The following is a 20878-nucleotide window of genomic DNA, read 5'->3' as shown; positions in this document are numbered from 1 at the left end:
CAAATACTTGGATTGTTGTACCCAACCCTGTGTTCAATTGTTGTCAAGGAGACAGGCTGTGAATGAGGCCTTGCTGGGATTCGAAAAAGTGTGAGTGTGAGTATGTGTGTGTGTGTGTGGGTGGGTGTGTGTGTGCTTGTGTGTTTGTGCGTGTGTGCGTGTGTGTGTGTGTGTGTGTGTGTGTGTGTCTGTGAGTGTATTTGTGTACACAGCCCTTTGACCACTGTAGCTCTGCTCTGAGTCAGGCTTGCATGACTGGTGAGGCTAAGAGCTCACACAGAGGTCATCAGCGATGGATGGCTTCAGAGAGAGGCTGAGGGGATTTCGAAACACCTGAGGGAACAGAGAACACTCTACTACAGCTTCACATGCTCTGGATGGGAGCTGTTTTCTCTCTCTCTTTTTCAAATGGGTATTTAATAGATTGTCTAAACACAAATGTTAAGTTACGTCAACACCACAACACCAAGGTTTTGCATTCCCATTTATTTCAATTAATGTCCAGTTGGTCAATGCTGCCCTAGAGCTTTAATTTAAATTTAAAATTTAATACTACTATCTAGTATGCGGAAAAAAAAGTATGTACGCAAAAAGTTCTCAGATGACCTACTACATCTTCTAAGATTCTTAAGTACATATTTGATGGAAACTTTACTATCCCATGAGGCCATGGGAGAGGTTTTCTGAATGGCAGAGAAGCAACACTACCGACACTGGTAGTTCACGTGACAGTAACAACTTGGCAGATGTAGTACATCTGAATTTCATCCATACTACCGAGATTCATACTACATATAGAACATATTTTTATCATTTTCTAAAGTAAGTTTGAATTCAAATATAGTCCCTACTCAGACAGTATGTGATTTTAGACACACAGCCGGTGAAACATCTACTAGCCAACAAAAAACTAGGCTCTAATTCTATTCTAATAAAAACAAAAATAAAAAGTACAATTTCAGTCAAATTAAATTAAATAATATACTTTTTTAATTATAAAAAAAGGCTAAACTTAAATACAATTTTATTATAAAAAAAACACATTCAAATAAAAAAAAAAAATCTTAAAAATAATATGAATACAAATAAATGTACATGGTTTTCTGAATGGCTGCCATTGAAAAAATATCCTTTTGTCCACATAAAGGTGTAGTTTGAAAATCTACCAGCATTAGTTAACTTGCCAAACCTTAACCGCTTGTTTCTAAAAAATATATAAAAAATAAATAAAGTGTGTGATTCTGAACCACTAGAATCACCAAACAGAATTTCAGAAATAATGACTGTTTTCAAACAGGTTTTCTGAAGACTTCAATCAAACTGCTTTAAAACAAATAGCCCCACCCCAAGCTGACATCATTGGTAGAATTTTTTGAAACACTTACGCTTTCAATCTCCACATCCATTTCTAAAAGACACTGCATGTAAAGCTGGGAAGGGAAAAAAAAAGTATTTTACAATCACCTTCACTTTTGAACACAAACCTCTCTTTCTTTTGGACATGCAGACACATACAAAAGCTGTATGCACCTTATAATGGTGTTTTCTTGTCACCTGTTTTTTTTCTGTGTGATTGAACAGCCTGTGTTGCTCATGACACACATGGAGTGACAGGCGCAGGGAGGGCTGAGGTGCACGGGAGGAGGGGTTGGGGGGATTTCGCACAGTGTGTCTGGGGACATCAGTAGCCCCAGTGCAGCCCACGTCCATGTTGAATAATTCAGCCTGCCTCCATTCCCTTCCACCTGAGGAGGCCTGTCTCCTAGCGTCACCAGTGGGGCCACTCAACTGCTCCCAAAAGGTCAGACTCTACCCCATCTGAGAGCCAGGCCTCAGGGGCTAATGCACTCCCTGTTTACCATCCACCCAATGCTCCCTAGACTAATCTGACAAGCACAGGCCTCTCACCTTCAGAGCTCCTTCAGATGAAGCTGTATCTACGAAGGCTTTCAAATCCAAGGCTAAAGGCGGTCGCACACTGGTAGAGAAGCGCCGCGTCGCGTCGCGCCACATGTAGGACAGCTCGAGGTATCGCACACCGGACGCGCACATTCTGCTGGAGCTCAATATTGAATCAAGTTCTGAGCAGCAAGATGAAGATGAGTTTTAATTCATTTATTATTATTATTTTAAATATTATTTTAATTGATCATTGATGAGTTTTCAACGTTAATTAATGAAAAGAATCTGTGTTATAATTTAGTCTAGATTATCACTAGCTACTAGATTGCCATTAATAAATTGTTTTGTATTATTATAAGCAATTTTCAACAGTTCTAATGCTGTAGCTACTAATACTGATTTGTTTGCTCAATAAAAACAAAGAAGCTAAAAAAAATTATATAGGTATGCTTATATCTTAACGTTTCTAAGGACTGTCACTGAACATTTTACCTCAGATCGAAAATTAGACATTCTTACCTGAAAAACCGATGACAAACGCGATCTTCCTCCACGTTTATGACTTCCTCGTGTTGTCTTTGAATATTTGAATCCGGGTATTTCCCTATGTCCTTGATTAGTTTGTCGTCTTTTGCGGCCCGCTATTCCGCTATTTAAATGACCTGAAGTGTGTTGTGATGGTTGTGACCTTGTAAATCCACTAGGTGGCTGCCATTGAGACTGAATGTAATCACGACAGGCAAATACTGTAATATTTTGCGTAGCCTTTGTAAAATATGTCTCAAGAGAAAAATAAAAGATTAAAATGACTATGTTTATTATACATTTAATTATATATGTTTACATTTTATTCAAGCTGTACAACTAATGTAGGTAGCCTAGTATTTTGCAGTAGTGGTATCTTGGTATAATGTATAAACAACGGTTTGAAACAAATATGATGTTATTTAATATAAAACTATGCAGATGGCGCTCTGTGGCGCGGCAGGAATTTGAACAGAGTTCTGAGTCGTAGCTGGGCGCCGCGGACAGACGCCGAATGGCGCCGCCGGTGTGTGTACACTCATTGAGAATAATGTGTTCGAATTATAAATACGTGGCGCGACGCGACGAGGCGCTGCGCTTCTCATCCGGTGTGCGACCCCCTTAAGTGCCTTCTCTCATCCAAACCTGGGCTCACGGTTGCCTTCGCGCCAGTCAGTTGATCTTTTTTCCAGAGTAAATGGAATAGAATGGAGGGTAAAGGGTTTTGTCCTGTCGCTCTCCTTTTCAGAGGCCTATTTTATTTGCCAAGTGCTCCATTTCTACTTTAACCCAACTGTGAAAAACAGTAAAGATGCAGCGACAGGATATTAGTGCAAACATGCGTGATACAAATGGATGCATTTATCAGCAACTGACTCATATTGACTAAAATTAAAGAGAGCAAAGGACTGGATGACCTGTAAAGAGGGCCTCAGACTAAGGACACCTGAGATAATGGATTGGTCCTTGGGGTTTAACTGAGGTGGACAGATTAAAGAGTTTAATGAATGAGATACTATGGAGTTATGGCATGTAAATGTACTGATATTGATGTACTGTACAAAACATGAGTACGTATACTAATATTAGAGGTTATAATTCATTTTCAACTATATCGACTGGAAAGAAAGCAGCTGGGCCAGGCAAGTAAACTCTTTAACCTTCGAAAACAAGAAAGTATAACTGACAATCTCTTTCAAATGGGTGATTTCTCATCAGGGAACTTCAAATTCTGTGATTGCAAGACTCGAACAGACTCTGACGTTTCACCCCTCATTCTGTACTTTGTGATCCCAAACGGTCCCATGATAACGGTCCAAAGAGATTCTTCAAAACTACAATCAATGCTCTCAAAGCAGCACAATACATGAATTTTCCCCAGTGTGGTGACAACCGGCGTACACATTTCTAGATTAGTGAACAGTTTTCTGCCTTGATGATCCTATGTGGAGGGAAGATCTAAGTGTTTATCTCAACAACAAGTCTTTGCAGTTTTTTGCACTTTGATAGGATTGGGGTTAATATCTTTTGGCAGGGAACTACGTGTAAGGGTTTATGCGTTTGGTACCGTGGTTGTATTAACAGGTGCAGTGTTTGCTCTGATTTCTTGCATTCAGAAGCATTTTTATTGGGATTCATCACAATCACAACAGTCTCTAGGTGAAATGGCTGCTTACTTTGACCAAAAATGGCCCACTCTGACAGGAACAGGACACCTGACCAATCTGATCTCATTAGAAAATGTACCGTAACTATTTTATGAGTTGGTGATTTGTATGAATATGTATGCTTCCTCATAAGAACATTCAAAGAACAAAGGATGAAGTCTATGAAGTAAATCTTAGATCGTTTTACTTAGAGGCAGGCTCTATTAGCAATCAGTATACCGAGTTATGTTTGTGTTATCTCACAAATATAACTTAAAGCCAGTTATTCAGCTTATCTAGTTAAATTGCTACTAAGTGCCTTAAACAAAACATTTTTTTTTTAAAGATGTGATAACTAATCTGACTAATCTGGCAAATTCAGTGATTAGTTTTGTGTGCAATAAGCATTAAACTGACAGTGAACAGACTGGGCGGTTCATGGGCGTACCATCTAAGTCTTAGACTATAAAGCACCACAGATGCACAACTTGCTTGAAAATTGTGGACATTTTGTGTTATGAAAAACAGGAATTTGCATGATAGTAATTTCAGCAGCAGACGTATGTGACAGTAAGCTTGCTTCTTTAGAAAGTTATTGAAACCCCAATCAGCCTGTTTGACTGTGGTACAGTTGAGTCTGCTTTGATTAGACAGGTCTGCTCACCAATGCTAGCTCAAGCCATTACAGAGCCACTGACAATCCCAAACACTGACATTAAAACTGCATCCCTTCAACCCAAACAAAAGCCACTCGCCATGATTCAATGTGTCACTGGTGAAATATTCATCATGAAAGAAAAGTTCTTCTGAAGTTGCCTTTGATTAATCAGGTATGAAGACAAGGACTTTGCAAACCAGTAACGTTAAGGTGACCCTTAAAGAAATGTTCCAAGTTCAGTAAAAGTTCAGCTCTATTGACAGCATTTTACAGCATTTATATAAAAACAAATAAACAAATTATTTTATTTACTTTTTTATTAACAAAAGAAAAATGAAAATATTAAAATAAATAATATATCTATCAAACTATTTTTGTTATGGAAAGAATATGTGTTTGTATACCTTGGACAGCAAAGACAAGTTGTTTGGTGTCAATAATTGGGGTCTTCTTTTCTGGAAACTTTTTCCTGTTCGATAGAAACCATTTTGGCAATGCCCTACAATGAGATGCTGCTGAGGTTCAGGGTGATAACCTTAAAACATTATAATAACATGGGAAAGATTTGCAATTGCAGTGTAAACAGTGCATGAAACACCTCATAAATGTATATTACATTACAATTATATGAGTGAATGAATAAATGACTTTGGCCAGTCAATGAAGAATAATCTATCACTGTTGCATTAGCACTAACATATTACTTTAGTTTTCCTTTTTTTAAGTGGTCCTTCACTTAACCTGAATTCATCAGTATTTTGTGTGAATGCAACAAAATCTTGAAAGGCATTTTGGCAAAATGTAATTTTTTATTTTTTTATTAAAACACTACAGTTCTTTCCAGTGGATCAGCAGGTAGTGTTAAGTGTTAGAAAGCTGATAAGGCATGTGGTTTCTCACTTATTCTCATTACCTGCACCTCAAGATAATCATGCAACTTCTTGCAAGTTGGCGAGAAGGTCTCTAAGGTTACAAACTCAAAGTACCAAAGCTTATTCTTCGTCCTGAAACCAAGTAGTTTTTTTATGTAAAAAGTATTATTTACATGTTATGCAATCATTAAGAACATGGTGGTTAAATATCTGAGCAGGTAACTAGGGATGCAGAATACATGGATACCATAATGGTAATCGATCGATATTGGACATTTTATTGCGCACGCCTATATTTATATATTTAGATTACGATTCAGATGCTGACATTTATATGACCAAATTCTGATAGCTTCGAATGTAAACCAATGAGAACTTTATGACACTGTAATGCAGTTCTTTCGTTGGAAGAAGGAGGCGGGAACCGGCGGACAATCAAAAGACTTTAATAATAAAATAAAGACAAAACAGCATGGCAGCCCCTCACGGAAGACTGCCGCGCACAAACAAAAATCAAAACACCACTAAAATCCAGGCATGGTCCTCTCTCGTCCTTCACTGCCGTCGCTCCTGTTTTATATCTTTCCATCTCCTCCGTGGGACTCGAGACCGGTTGGTCGAGCAGGTGTGCTAATTTCCAATCACTCCACTGGCCTCGCTCCGTTCCCACGGCTCTCGGCCCCGCCTCTCCACATTGCGGGCGGCCGACAGCGAGCTCGTCCGTCCCTGGCAACTCACTCCAGCCCACCGCCTCGAGCATCCATGGCAGGACACTTCCTCGCCCTACTCGATGGCACCGCGGATTCACCACAGCAGTGAGGGATCTTCGGCAGCGCGTCCCTCCTTCTCCCGGGTTTCGGCACCAGTGTAACGCAGTTCTTTCGTGGGAAGAAGGAGACGGGAACTGGCGGACAATCAAAAGACTTTAATAATAAAATAAAGACAAAACAGCGCGGCAGCCCCTCACGGATGACTGCCACGCACAAACAAAAAGCAAAACACAACTAAAATCTAGGCCTGGTCCTCTCTCGTCCTTCACTGTCATCGCTCCTGTTTTGTATCCTTCCATCTCCTCCGTGGGACTCGAGACCGGTGGGTCGAGCAGTTGTCGCTCATTTCCAATCACTCCACCGGCCTCGCTCCTGTTCCCACGTCTCTAGGCCCCGTCCCACTCGCCACAGACAGTATAACAGACTACTTACATAAAATGTATATAAGTATCAGTTGTCATCACTCTATAATTATCAACAATATGTCTTGGTGAGATTGTATTTAATTAAATTTTCAATTTTATAATGGGGGCAAACAATGCATAACAAATAAATGTTCCTTGAAAGCCTGATGCATCATATTTGATACTATGATAAAATTATAATAATGTTCATTTTGAAATATTAAAAGTAAGGCTCAAAATCAAAATCAAAATGAATGCTTTAGAGTAATGAAAATGATAGATATCCAGGATGACTCAAAAACTTAAGCACATGGTGCAAACCCCTACCATCACAGAGCCCAGCTAGGGATCAGAGAGGGTAATGTAGCTGCCCCTTCAATTACGAAGGGGCTGTGGAGCCGGACCCCTGTCCCCCACCCCACACAAAGTCTCTCTGGGACCAGGATCATGATCAGTGACCTCACCAGAACAAACCACCATCTGTTTTCATTACCAGAAGCCTCACATACCTGAACCTTCTACAGCAGGGACCAAACATCAGACTTAGATGTTTGGTCTTTAGAATTACACATTCTGAAGCAGAAAAAAATGGTATCTAGTCAAATAAAGGAGATGAACGATGTGGCAGTAACTGGCATGAAAACAATAAAAAGTCTTAAAGTTATGGCTCACCCAAAAATTTAAATTTGTTAAAAATCTTAACCCTCAGGCAATCTAAAATGTTTTTTTCTACATCAGAACAAATCTGGAGAAATTTAGCATTACATTACTTGCTCACCAATGGATTCTCTGCAGTGAATGGGTGCCGTCAGAAAAAGAGCTCAAGGAGCTGATCAAAACATCACAATAATCAACAAGTAATCCACAAAGAGGACTGTGTATACATAAAAAAAAACACCATTAAGGCATTTTTAACTTTTTTTTTAACAAACCATTGCTTCTGGCAATGTGTCCTCTACCCATAATGTTGCTTTCTCCAATGAAAAAGTCTCATCTGACTTAGGAGAGAAATATTCACAGATCAAGCTCTGTTTCTGAGCAAACACAGTCCAAAGCAGTTCTAAACAAATATGTCAATGGATGTTGATGAAAGAGGACAACAGGGGAAGGACTTTATCACTGGAGGAAACTTTATTATGGATTATGGACTGAAATTCTGTCCAGAAACTAGGGTTTAAAGTTAAAACACTTAATTATGGATATGTGTACAAGCATGCAGCTTTTTGCCTTACAAGACACTGATTGAGGGACTGGATTAATGTGGATTATTATTATTATTATTATTATTATTGTTATGTTTTTATCAGCTGTTTGGACTCTCATTCTCACAGCATCCATTCACTGCAGAGGATCTATTGGTGAGCAACTGATGTAATGCTAAATTTCTTCAAATCTGTTCCAATGAAGAAACTCATCTGAATGGCTTGAGGGTGAAAACATTTTCAGCAAATTTTCCTGTTGGGATGAAGAACTAGATTGAGAAGCATGCAGTGAGCCATGGCATTAGTTAGCATGGTAGTTTGGGGAGGGGTGGGGGGGTTTGGGGGGGTTGGCAAGCATTTGCTTTTCAGCAATATTGTAAAAGAAGAAAAAGATGCATAAAAGCTGTTTTAAAGCACTCTCTTTCTAACATCAATCTGTGCCTCTGTAATTAAAAGGGAGGTGACAGGTATTTTTTCATCTAATTTCACACAGAATGGATTCTATTTAAATTAATGGCAGCAGCACTTCTTAAATGTCTACAATTTGAATCCGACCAAAATTCTTTCATCAGTCGCAAATCCACAACAGATTATCAATCAGGGGTCATTGGCTGGGGAAAAACCTTTTAAAACACGCTGATGTGCAGAAACTGCGCATTAAAAAATTGCCTCCTCTTCACTGGATCCCAGCCCCAACAACCTGTATATATTAGTATAAGCAGGACAACAATCACTGAATTATTGATTTCCTCATTAGACTTTTTGTCAGGACCATTTAGCGATGTTAAAAATGAGCTTTCATTAGCCACTTGCAGGAGAACCTCACCGTCTTTGATTTATAATGTGCGACATGGTCAATATACAGCAGAACGGAGGAGGAAAACACAGCGCACATGCTGAGATCGGCCTCCATATGTAACAACACACATGTCGAAGCACAGATTACATGGACACACAATTCTTCATAGTGACAGAAGCTGAAAACTCTCCTCCAAGAGAATACTTACAGTTATATCATACATTCAGGACATACAGGATGCCGGGATCAACATATGGACCTTTATGTTCGTTATGCATCTAGGTAGGACTGCTAATTAAAAGCTGCATTAAAACCCAGAGCAGAACATAGAGGGATGATTTGTTAGCATAATTTATATTTTATCTGAATGCGAAGGGCAACAGCCTCAGGTAACTGTCTGTGTTGCACCATTAGTCTTATTTTGACTGGATTTCTTACTAAAAATTTGTTTTAGAAAAATAGAATTTGGCTCCAAATCAATATGCTGTATTTTTTAAAGAACTGAAGAAACTTCATACAGCTTTAAAAGTATAAGTCTGTAAGACTTCAAATTCTGAAATTTCATTTTTGAATTGGAATATGAATGAATGAGATTTTAAAATTTAAATGATCGGAGGAATGAACAATGGAATAAATACATTCATTAATTTATATTTAATAAAAATGTAAATGTAACCTAAATAACTACTAAATAATTTACAATACATTTTTGCATTGGAATATGAATATGGATAGGCTTTGGAGGAGAGTTTTAAAAAAATGAAAAATATTCAAAATGTAAGTCTTCATAAAGTTCTGACTTAAATACAAGTGCTTTGTGACATTTTTTGATGATAGAATTGGCCAAGATAAAAAAAATGCATTGTGCAAAGATTTGTCAAAATTTCTCCTTCTATGTTTCAAAGAGAGAGAGAGAGAGAGAGAGAGAGAGAGAGAAAATAAAATTAATTAATTGAAGAAAACAAAACACAATAAAATAAAAAATAAATCAAATAATGAAGTAAAGACTAAACAAAATATAGTTGTCTAATTCTAGAAGTTTCAGGGTTTCTAACACTGCAGATCTCAGACAATGCGTCTCTTTCCTAGACCTCACCTCTGATTTCCAATATCCAAGATCAGGGTAGATTGAACCACGATGGCTTCTTAGTCGATTCCCTCCACTTAACCTAACAAGAGTGCTAAAGCGACAAATCAAGCTGATCCCTTTCCTCATTAGGTAATTAGGAGCATATCATCTCTTCAATCGAATTTCCATCTGTTCCGTTCCCGTTCACTGACGCACATTAGTAGGGCTGATAGACAGGGTCACAGCTGCATTAAAGACTGAGGGAAAGATCTGTACACACGGGGTGGAGTGAAAACAGAGCATTGAGATTAACAAAGTACCAAAAATTTACTAAAAGTGTTTTGAATCAACACTGTCGGTTGTGACTTCCTAGTGTGACCAAACAGGGACTTGAGGCAAGGTGTCACAGTGGCATTGTGGACCCGAGGCGACTGTGCCTTTCGCCACTTTCTGCTGCGTCTGAGGAAGGCAAACATGGCCTCATCATTGATTTTTTCCTTTGACACCTAATCTAACCTGCAGTGATGTACGACCTCATTCTCACACTAATTTCTTCTTTATCTGAGGTGATAAATAACACATTGATGCAGTATAACTAGCTCTGTCAGGACTGCTCCGATGCGCTGGTTTGTAGAACATGACACTACAAGAAGAAGAGAAGAGGGAGAGGAAGAGAGAGAGGTGTTTGCTGTTCAACAGAAGGACGTTTCTAAGTAAAATCACTTGACTAGTGTCTGGGTGACTCTGGCAGCGCTGTAATATTCTTCAAACATCCTACTTAGGGTTTGTTCTAAACCGAAAACTTTTAGTATAGCACAGTGTTACAGTATCTAAACAAAACATTAACCTTAAAATTAACATTAACTTTTTTTTTCATTTAAATGAAAGTTTTAGCAATTTTATTGGGTTTCTGTTATTCTTATTAGTTTTTGTTTGTATAATGTTTATTATTTCAGTTTTAGTTTTACTTATTTTAGTAGATCAAGTTTAACTAAATGAAAATGAGAAAATGATTTTTTTTAATGGTTTTAGTTAACTATAACCGTGGTATAGCAAATTATAAATAAATTACATTTTAAATGAATAAATTAAATATTAAAATACATTAAAAAAAACAATTATTTTAAATTGTAATAAAGTTTCACAATATTACAGTTTTAATGTAACATCAAATAAATGAAGCAAAGAAATAAAAAAATAAATAATAATAATCTTAATTATTCTAAAATTTGGCTGGTAATGTGCTTATATATCCAACATCCAATTCTCACACACACACACACACACACACACACACACACACACACACACACACATATATATATGTATGTATGTATGTATGTATGTGTATGTGTGTGTGTGTGTGTGTGTGTGTGTGTGTTCTTTTATGTAGTGTGTGTGTGTGTGTGTACACCTCTATATGGACTAAGCAATCCCAGAATGCACTGCAATAAGTGAAAATCACAATGCAAAGTGTAATGCATTTAGAGCATTCAGTTCACAACACTGGAAACCAGTTTTGAGTTGAGTCTATCATATTGAGGACTACATGCATGGTTTGCAGAGGAAAAAAAAGAGTCTGTATGATTAAATTGAAAACTAGTCTAACATTTTTAAAAGTTGAATTGCTGCTTTGGTCTGAAATCAAACTTGTAAATGTACTGAGTATGGATTCTTGCATGAAAACACATACGACGGATGTAGCATTTCAAAATGTGGAATCAAACCTAAAATCTACTTAAAGACTACGTTTAAAGAGTTCAGAGTGTGCATTTTGGAGCAAAACACTTGAAAGTGTAAAGCCAGGCCTGTCATGTGAGTAGCTGAAGAGTGAAGTAGGCTCTCCTGACTCTGGGTGATGGTTAATGGCTGGAGAGAGTGAAGGAGGAGAGGTTCCCTGACAGCTGGCAGCCCTGCACGAGTCAGCGGCTCCACATGGGGCTGTGGCTACTGAAGAGGTTGCCGTGAAGGCGGAGGAGAACTCAGCAGGGGAAGGAGGCCTTTCTAGTACCGCTGGGTTTTATCTGACTCGCATTACTCTTCAGTGACTAAGAGCACATCGGCACCTAAAATTTAACTCAAGCTTAACTACAGCACTGCATAATCTGTGGTCATGATACACAACAGTCATCAGTGCACATGTTAACACTCAGTCTCTGAGTAAGGCTTCCCTGTGGAATTCTGTTCCAGTGCGGATGGGGAATGTCTCACAGGCCCTGCAGATGGAGACCAGCTTCTGCCAACTGAGTCTAAGAGATACACACAGGTAATCAGATGACAGCAAGTCCTGGCACGTCTACAACAGGAATTAACTAAGACTAAACCAAAGGATCTGGCTGATGGCCATCAATCTGAAAAAACACACGACGGGGTCTTCCAATTAACCCACTAATGAAAGGAACATTGTTTTGATTTCTAGCTTATAAATTGAACAATTTTATAAATGCTAGTGTGAAATGTACAATTTACACACCCTCATGTTGTTTCAAACCTATATGCCTTTACACTACTATTCAACAGTTTGTGGTTAGTAAGAAATTAATACTTTTATTCAGCAAAGATGCAATAAATGTATAATTAAAGTTAATAATGTTACAAAATAATTATACACTGTTAAAAATCGCTGTAAAAAAAACGGCCAAATTTCGACAGTAACATACTGTTTTTCATTAAAACAGTGCATTCTGGGTAATATTCATCATTTTCGAGAAGGTAGACTGCTGCTATATATCGTAAATTAACAATTAATATTGTGAAGAAATTAAGCCATACAGGTTTGGAACCACATGAGGTTGACCGAATTTAGAATTTTTTTTTTTTTTATCAATTTAAGAACAGATGCTTCAGTTGGAACATTTAGCCAAGACCAAAGTATAAACAAGTCCGTGCAGGGCTATAACCACCATAATTATTAAGGAGGGGGATTTCAGCGATCGATTCTGAAACATTCCTGTATGAACAAATACAATGGTGTGATTTTCTGGATACCTGACATGATTGTGCAAGGTGTGATATCTTCTTCTAACATTTAGTATGTGAAGTGGCAAACATCAGGTGGAGTCGTCTGCTATTTCTGTACGCAGTGTGTGATCATGAGGAGATGGAGCAGGGAGGGGTCTGAAAGTCCAGCAGGGATGGGGACAGGGCCACAGGTGAGATCTCAATAAATTACACTCTTAAGTGGTCATTAATTATAGATGGCATCTCAGTCAGGCCAGCGATTTCATCTGAAATGAGGAGCAGTGTGCATAGCGGTGGTGCCCAGGGCTCTGGTGGGATAGCTGATGTATATGTGTGTGTGTGTGTGTGTGTGTGTGTGTGTGTGTGTGTGTGTGTGTGTGTGTGTGTGTGTGTGTGTGTTTGTGTGTGTGTGTGTGTTTGTGTGTGTGTGTGTGTGTGTGTGAGAGAGACAGAGAATAGGGGGTCAAACAGTCTTAGCTCTAGCAATAGCTTTTTGATGAGGATCCTCATTACACTAAATGGCCCTCTATGGTTCAGCCTCCCTCTGACTCAAGGAAAGGTTAAATAGAGAATAATTAAAGAAGACCGCCTCAGGCTGAGCGTGTCACCCTTAAGGCGACACTCTGGTCAGCAGTAGGCCGTTTCAAAGACGGCTCAGTACAGCTCAAGTGCTCTTAACTAGTCAGTATCATATGGCTAAAATAAATGACACACTGATGACACGTTAATTCATTTCACACTTTCTGTGGATGTGGAAATGCCAAAACAACACCATCTAAAAACAAAAGTTCAGTCAGATTTTTTATGTTTTTGAAAGTATCTTATGCTTGCCAAGGTTGCATTTATTTGATGAAAATACACTAAAATGTGCAATATTGTAAAATATTACTATATTTTAAAATATATTTTTCTATTAATAGTTTTTTTTAATCGTTCTATTTGTATATATTTTAAAATATAATTTATTCCTCAGATAAAAAATAAACAAATAAATAAATTCTTTACTTCAGCATTTCTTATTATCAGTGTTGAAAACATATTTTTGTGAAAACCGTGATACTTTTTTTTTCAAGATTCTTTGGATAAAAAGAAAGTTCAAAAGAACAGCATTCATTTGAAATCTAAAACATTATAATATATATAAAACATTTCGTAACATTATACATTTATTGACTGTCACTTTTAAACAATTTGATGCATCCTTGCTGAATAAAAAGTATAAAAAATAAATAATAATAATAATAATAATAATGATCCCCAAATTTTGAACAGTACACTTTTTATACTGATTTTTTTTCAATATAAATAAATCAATTAAAAAGTTAAAGTAAAAAAGTATATTTATGAACAGCTGTTGTATGGAAATCCTATTTAACTATCCATGGAAAAAAACATAGAGTACATAAATATTCATAGCCACATATCATGAACATCAGCCATTTGACTATTTCCACCATGATATGTGTGATACATTTTCGATAAGCGTTCCACTGATGTAAGGTTTGTTAGGATCAGACAATATTTGGCTGAGATACAACTATTTGAAAATCTGGAATCTGAGGGTGCAAAAACATCTAAATATTGAGATTAAGAATAAGTTGTCCAAATTAAGTTCTTAGCTAAACATATTGCTAATCAAAAATTAAGTTTAATATACTGTATTTACAGTAGGAAAATCTTTACTTTTTTGGTCTAAAAAGAAAAATCTATAATTTTGACCCATACAATATATTTTCGGCTATTGCTATAAATATACCCCAGCGACTTAAGACTGGTTTTGTGGTCCAGGGTCACATATCATTTAGTTCCTATTGTTATTATTGTAAAACCTGAATAAGTTAATAAGAAATCTGCATCAAACATCGTAAGAGGCTTTCAAATGATATTGACTTATTTTTTAGATGGCAGTGAAGGTTAATTCCAATTCACATAGTTTTACTATGGTATTTTGGTGTAAAACGAGGCTACATTTTTTGAAGGTAACAACCGCAAGACCACAAGTCTAAAAAGACACAACTGAAGTTCACTAAACAAAGACAACTGAGACCCTTTTTTATCTCCTTTTTCGTATCATCTTGAAGACAGAGATTATCTTGGAACCACATGAACGATCAGTGACCAGAGAGAAAGTGAACGTGTTCACGTGACGCTGCCACACTGATTGTCTGCTTTTAATCCTCAACCTCATTATCACCTCTGGTCTTACTCCAGCAGTAAATTAATCTATCTGCAAAGTGTCAAATCTTGTCACCTTCCTGCTGGTAATCACCCGAGGTGCAAATAAAAACAGGGAGCCGGGTTCACTCAAGACCCTGCGTCCGTTACAAACAAGATGATGCCATGTTATAATTAAAAACCAATTGGCCATTGTTGGGTTGCTTATTAAGCTGATCAAATATTTGTGTCTTCACTAAGGTCAATGCAATGACATGCAATAACAGGGAGTGAGAAAAAAAAAAAAAAAAGTTAGAGATTGGAAAATTTGCACAGAGTAAACAGCCAAAAAAGCCATTAAAAATATGCTTATTTTAATACTACATATTTTTAAGAAGGGAAGGTCCGTTTGAAGTAACAAATAAAGCAAATAAAAAAAAGTTAAACTGTAAAAGTGGCAACCTTAAAACTGTCTACACTGATACTTTTCTGAAAGCTTAAAGGAATAGTTTACTCAAAAATAAAAGTTTGCTGAAAATTGATTCAACCTCAGGCCAATTTGTACAATTTGTTAATTCTTCATTGGAAAAGATTTGAAATTTTTTTGCATTACATCGCTTGCTCGCCAATGGATCCTCTGCAGTGAATGGGTGCCGTCAGAATGAGAGTCCAAACAACTGATAACACACAATTATATGTATGTGTACATATACAGTACAGACCAAAAGTTTGGACACACCTTGTCATTCAAAGAGTTTTCTTTATTTTCATGACTATGAAAATTGTAGAGTCACACAAGGCATCAAGGGCTATTTGTCCAAGAAGGAGAGTGATGGGGTGCTGCGCCAGATGACCTGGCCTCCACAGTCACCGGACCTGAAACCAATCGAGATGGTTTAGGGGTGAGCTGGACTGCAGACAGAAGGCAAAAGGTTAGCATACAGGTAAGACCTTGTCGCGAACGAGACCGGACATCGATTGAGTGCGTGTGTGTGGTTTTATGGTGCTGAGGTGATTGGGTGGTGATGAGGATCAGGTGGATGAGCTTAGTATTCCGGTGAGGGCGTGCGTAGTGATTGCGTGGAGGTGGAACCTGGCTGTTTGTAACAGTACACCCCTCCCCACGGCCCACTCTTGAGGGCCGAGGACCCCGACGACGTGGTGGACGTCCTCTTCCCCTGGGAGCTGGTCAGTCACGATGATTGGAATGGAAGGTGTCGAGTAAGTTAGGATTAAGGATGTCGTTGCGTGGGACCCAGTAACGTTCCTCTGGACCGTATTCTTCCCAGTCCACTAGATATTCCAGTTGTCCACCACGCCGCCGGGAGTCCAGGATGGCACTCACTGCATAGGCTGCGCCGTCGTCTAGGAGGAGTGGAGGGGGGGCTTCCGTTTCGCCAGGTTCTGTGGAGGGAGAGACAGAAGGATGGTGAGGTTTAAGGAGAGACACATGGAATGTGGGGTGAATCCGGTATTCAGGGGGTAACTGGAGTTTGTACGTGACCGGATTGATCTGCTGGATGATGATGAATGGGCCAATGAATCTGGGACTTAGCTTGCGGCAGGGCAGACGCAGGCGGATGTCCCGGGTGGACAGCTGACCGGGTTGGTATGTTGGGGCCTCTGATCGTCGAAGGTCGGCTGTCGTTCTACGTCTGCGTAAAGCCCGCTGGAGTTGGTGGTGTGCCGCGTCCCAGACCCTCTCGCTCTCCCGGAACCAGTAGTCGATGGCGGGGACATCCGTGGGTTCACCTGACCAGGGAAAAGAGGTGGTTGGTAGCCGAGTACGCACTGGAATGGAGTGAGTCCGGTGGTAGGTTGACGAAGGGAGTTTTGTGCGTACTCGGCCCACCCAAGGAACTGGTTCCAGGAGTTCTGGTGGCCATGACAGAAGGTACGGAGGAAGCGTCCAATCTCCTGAACCTTCCTCTCCGTCTGCCCGTTTGACTGGGGATGGTACCCGGAGGACAGGCTGATGGCCACACCTAGATGATTAAATAACAGTTCAGCCGTTTCCATGGCCGTGGGCAGACCCTTCAAAGGAAGAAGACGACTTAGAAAATCTATCCACTATGACAAGAATGCAGGTATTGTTATCTGAAGGAGGAAGATTGGTTATGAAGTCCACCCCTAGGTGTGACCACGGGCGATTGGGAATGGGCAGAGGATGGAGCTTGCCTGATGGAAGATGGCGAGGGCTTTTGGATATGGCGCAGCTTGTACATCCATTCATTTACCTCCTGACATCCGAGGTCATGTTGGGCCACCAGAAGCGTTCCTTCAGCAACGAGAGGGTTTCATTGACCCCCGGGTGACCAGTGCCAAGCGATGTGTGAGCAGAGTGTATGAGTGGAGTGCGCCGTGTCCTGGGAATATACTGAAGTTCCGGTGGGCAACCCGGCGGGGTGTTGGTGGTAGGCTCGGTAGGAGGAAGGGTCTCAGCGGACCAGGTAATAGGAGAGACGATGACTCTTTCTGGAAGAATGGTTTCCGGAGTTTCGGATTCTCTTCGGGGGCGTAACACCTGGAGAGGGCGTCAGCCTTCACATTTTTCACCCCTGGGCGGTATGAGATGGTGAAATGGAAGCGGGTGAAGAATAACACCCAGCGGGCTTGTCTCGGATTTAATCTTTTGGCCATTCAAAGATACTCTAAGTTCTTATGATCTGTTAGGACCAGAAAGGGGTGTTTGGCTCCCTCCAACCAATGCCTCCATTCTTCCAAGGCCAGTTTGATGGCCTACAGTTCCCGGTTGCCGATATCATAGTTGACCTCTGCCGGGTTGAGTTTCCGGTAGAAGAAGGCGCATGGGTGGAGGCGACTGGGATTCCCCTGCTGCTGAGAAAGGACCGCTCCCACTCCGGTGGTCGAGGCGTCGACTTCCACGACGAAGGGTCGGTCGGGATCGGGATGGACCAGGAGTGGGGCGGTCGTAAAGGCCTCCTTAAGGATGTCGAAGGCCTCTGTGGCGGCAGGAGTCCAGGAGAGAGATTTGGGTCTTCCACTGAAGGTGGTCTTCCACTCGTCCCCCTCTCGTATCCGGATGAGGTTGTAGGCGCTGCGGAGGTCCAACTTGGTGAACACAGTGGCACCACGGAGATGTTCCAAGGCAGCTGGGACGAGGGGAAGTGGATACCTGGATTTCAATGTTATATTGTTGAGAGCCCGATAATCAATGCATGGTCTTAGACCTCCGTCCTTTTTCTCCACAAAGAAGAAACTCGAAGCAGCAGGGGAGGTCGATGGACGAATATAACCCTGAGCCAGCGCCTCCTTGATATACTCCTCCATGGCCTTCTGCTCAGGAATGGATAGGGGGTATATCCTTCCTTTAGCCGTCTTTGTCGTTCAGCCATAGAGAGACGATAGGAGTCTAGTAGCATGGGTTCACTGGCTGGTTCTGGGGAGCTGACGGCCTCTGGTCAGCAGAGTGGCGTAGAGGAATACGCCTGGCCCTGGTGCTCTTCGAGGCACGACTGCATACGAGTGGCAAAGCGGATAGACAGCTGGATGAATCGTTCTAGCCCGATGGTGTCCTCGTATGCAGTGAGATGCAACCGCACTCAAGGTTCCAATCCCTGACGGTAGGTAGTCAGTAAAGCCTGTTCGTTCCATCCACTGGAGGCCGCTAGAGTCCCAAACTGAAGGGCATATTCATTGACAGACATTTTCCCCTGTTTGAGATTATACAGCTTCTCACCAATGGAAGAGTCTTAAGCTGGTAATGCCAAAAACTTCACGGAAATGGTCGATGAAGCTGGAATAAGACTGGATAACTGGGTTATTTTGAGTCCATATTGAATCTGCCCACAGTAGTGCTTTACCTTGCAGTTGAGAAATTACAAAGGCTACCTTAGATCTCTCAGTGGGCTACAAGTGCGGTTGCATCTCCAGGACCAGCGAGCATTGTAGGAGGAAACTGCTGCATTCCTCCGCCGCACCAGAGTAGGGCGCTGGCCGGGCCATGGGACTGGCGTGAACGGAAGGTGAGGAAGTGCTGGCATTGTTGATGGAAGTGCTCGCTGGTGTTGGGGATGCAGTTGTAGCTGTGAGTGTCCTTCGGAGTGCATTAACCAGATCTTGAAAGGGGTCCATGAGGCTTATGCTTGTGCCTGGCGGTGTGGGTCCGGTCTTCTGTTACGGATCACTCGGGAGGCTGAGGAGGAACAGACAGAATGGTTTATTGAACAGATACAAGCAGAGGAGCAGGTAGTGTAGGGTGGAGTGAGGGATGGATCCGTGCAGGCTGGGTGAAGACGTCAGAGGAGGAAGGTGAACCACACACACGCACACTGGGGATCTGGATCTTCTGAGAATCGCTGGAGAGAGGTAAGTAGAAGAAGAGTTAGTCCTTAGAGTTAGCATACAGGTAAGACCTTGTCGCGAACGAGACCGGACATCAATTAAGTGCGTGTGTGTGGTTTTTATGGTGCTGAGGTGATTGGGTGGTGATGAGGATCAGGTGGATGTGCTTAGTATTCCGGTGAGGGCGTGCGTAGTGATTGCGTGGAGGTGGAACCTGGCGTGTTTATAACAGCCTTCAGTGTGAATCTACAATTTTCATAGTCATGAAAATAAAGAAAACTCTTTGAATGAGAAGGTGTGTCCAAACCTTTGGTCTGTACTGTATATCTATATATATATATATATATATATATGTGTGTGTGTGTGTGTGTGTGTGTGTGTGTGTGTGTGTGTGTATGTGTGTGTATAAACAATGTGCAAAATGTAACTACAAAAATCATCGAACTGGAAAAGGCGCTGTTTCATTGAACGACCTCTGGGTTAAGACGAGTCAGTGACAATAAAAAACACTCTAGTGCCATTAACTGTTAGCGAGATGTGCATGGCATTTGCTTCACTAAACTGATAATATATTAAAACAGCTATATATTTGGAAAAGATAAAAGTTCCGAGAAAAAAATAAAAAATTAAATCTGCAAATACCTTCTTACATCATACATTATTGAGTGAGAAAAGATACTATGTATTAGAAAGATCTAAACCCATTCTCTCATGTGAATTATTTATCAAATTCAAATAACAGATGGTGGAATTTTCTTAAAATATCTTAATCATTATTCAAAAGACACCGTGGTATAAAACAGTTCCTGTACACATGCTTTTGTGTGATCAGAATACGGTTTGATTCTTTACACATCCCACACAGATCTGAAACAACATCAACACAGCCATAAACAAAGGCATTCATGTCTTCTGCCTCCTGACCAATCCTTAATTCCTGAAATTAAAATGTTATCTGCTCACCAGGTTTGAAATATAGGACCGCACGTAGAAAGTATAATTACCGTTTGATTATTAAAAGACTCTCCTGAAGGTCTTGTGTCATCACGGTGATGGAAAAATGATGTTAAACTACCCAAGCAAATTCAATTACCCAACCAATTACTGGCCTGTGTTCGTACTGACTTATTGGGACATTAAATATGAATGGGAGCATAGATATCAAATTTGCTCATCATTAAAAGGTGCACACATCGTGGGCTAATCACAGATGTTCCACATCACTCAGATCCTTTCAGCAAAGAATGAAAGACTCCAACACAAAGAAGCACCTAAATCTGTTGCTCGACTAAGGGACCTACAGGAATAGGATTTTATGAAGAAAATCTATTTCTGTAAATACATACATGAGTAAACCTGTGTCACTATGTTACTTCAATAGCAATATCCAATAAATGAAAGGTGAAATGAATAATTTCTGTGACACTGGCATGACTAAATGCAAATGCAAAAGTAATGTATGTTTTCAAACAGCTTTCCCAGTCATCTATTGGGTTTACAAACAGAAAAGGTCCCTCCCCAAACAAGAACCACAGAGCCACAGTGAAATCAACCTATATACTGTAAACTAGATATTAAAACTGTATCTGAATATGAAGCCTTTAAAAACAT

At 40.1% G+C, this 20878-nt stretch overlaps 1 pseudogene; it reads right to left on the bottom strand.

Moving 5' to 3' along the window:
• Nucleotides 1-5599: 5599 nt before the first annotated feature.
• Nucleotides 5600-20878, bottom strand: part of LOC132123029 (diacylglycerol kinase beta-like) — a 34401-nt pseudogene continuing 19122 nt past the window's right edge.

The sequence above is a fragment of the Carassius carassius genome, chromosome 41 (assembly GCF_963082965.1).
Source record: "Carassius carassius chromosome 41, fCarCar2.1, whole genome shotgun sequence".
Classification (NCBI taxonomy): domain Eukaryota; kingdom Metazoa; phylum Chordata; class Actinopteri; order Cypriniformes; family Cyprinidae; genus Carassius; species Carassius carassius.
This window is presented reverse-complemented; position numbering and strand designations above follow the sequence as displayed.